This window comes from Tupaia chinensis, unplaced genomic scaffold (genome assembly GCF_000334495.1).
Source record: "Tupaia chinensis unplaced genomic scaffold, TupChi_1.0 Scaffold000037_4, whole genome shotgun sequence".
In the NCBI taxonomy this organism is placed as follows: Eukaryota; Metazoa; Chordata; class Mammalia; order Scandentia; family Tupaiidae; genus Tupaia; species Tupaia belangeri.
Genome location: NW_006159487.1, coordinates 455,227 through 456,366, shown reverse-complemented (window position 1 = coordinate 456,366; position 1,140 = coordinate 455,227). Strand labels below are relative to the sequence as shown.

At 49.4% G+C, this 1,140-nt stretch overlaps 1 protein-coding gene across 8 annotated transcripts in view; it reads right to left on the bottom strand.

Annotated features, from left to right (window-relative positions):
- The window catches only part of CCDC15 (coiled-coil domain containing 15), a 40,164-nt gene that overhangs the window by 16,670 nt on the left and 22,354 nt on the right, over positions 1–1,140 (bottom strand). The gene's annotated exons all lie outside the window — the stretch shown is intronic.

Below are 1,140 nucleotides of genomic sequence, written 5' to 3'. Positions count from 1 at the left end.
CCTACACGAAGGGGACAGCCCCAGAAAGGTCTGCAGCCAACATCACGCCTTAGGAAGAGAATCTTCGAATTCTAAGAGCAGGAATAAGCCAAAGGTACCCTTCTCATCACTCATTTTCGACCCTGTACTGAAGTCCTAGGTAATGCAGTCATACACATGCACGCTCACACACACACGTGCACACACACGCTCACACACGCATGCACACCCACTCACACACACGCTCACTTACACACGCTCAGACATGCACGCTCACACACACATCCTCACATGCTCATGCACACACACGCTCACACACATGCACATGTTTACACACACACACACACACATGCATACAGAAATGGAAGAAGGAGAAAATTGTCTTTGTTCACAGATGATATGATCTCAATGTAGAAAACCCCAAAGAATCCAAAAACAGCTCCTGGAACTAAAAAAGCAGTTACACCAAGGTCGCAGAATGCAGGTTCGGTACGAAGTTAGTCACTTTACCAAACACCACTGAAAAGGTGGGATTTGAAATTACAAACACAACACCAGAGGATAGCAGGTGGCACGGTGGTTAAGACGCTGGTCTCCCCCAGGGCCGACTGTGGTTCAAGTCCTGGACCTGGTCATGCCCAGTGTGTGCATATGCCCAAAACCCCAAGAGGAGAACGGAGGAGGAGGGACTGAGGTCATCTCCCTTGAGGGGCGGTTTCTCACTTTCCCTCCGTCTGACTCTTTCAGGTGAGCACATGCACTCTATGGCAAAAAACTAAATAACAACAAAACCCTACTGCCACTGACATTAGCACTCGTCCCCAAAATAAGAGTGAATCAAACAAAATAGGAAACAAAACCACAAAACTCAGATGAAAGAAATAAAAGGAGAATTAATCAAATGGAGAGAGACACCATGACCGTGGACAGGAAGACAGCAGCGTCCAACGCCCATGTCCAAACTCGACCTGCAGATTAACGCAGCCCCAGTCAAAGCTCCAGCAAGTCCCAGTAACAATGTCAGCATGTGCTTGCGTGGCCAAAGTCCCAAGAGGACACTGGAGAAGGGACACCTATTAGAACAGCCAAAACCCTACGCACCAGTGACGGGGAAAGACCCACGACGGCCGGGCCCTGGGGGTGAGCAGGACAGGCAGGAAG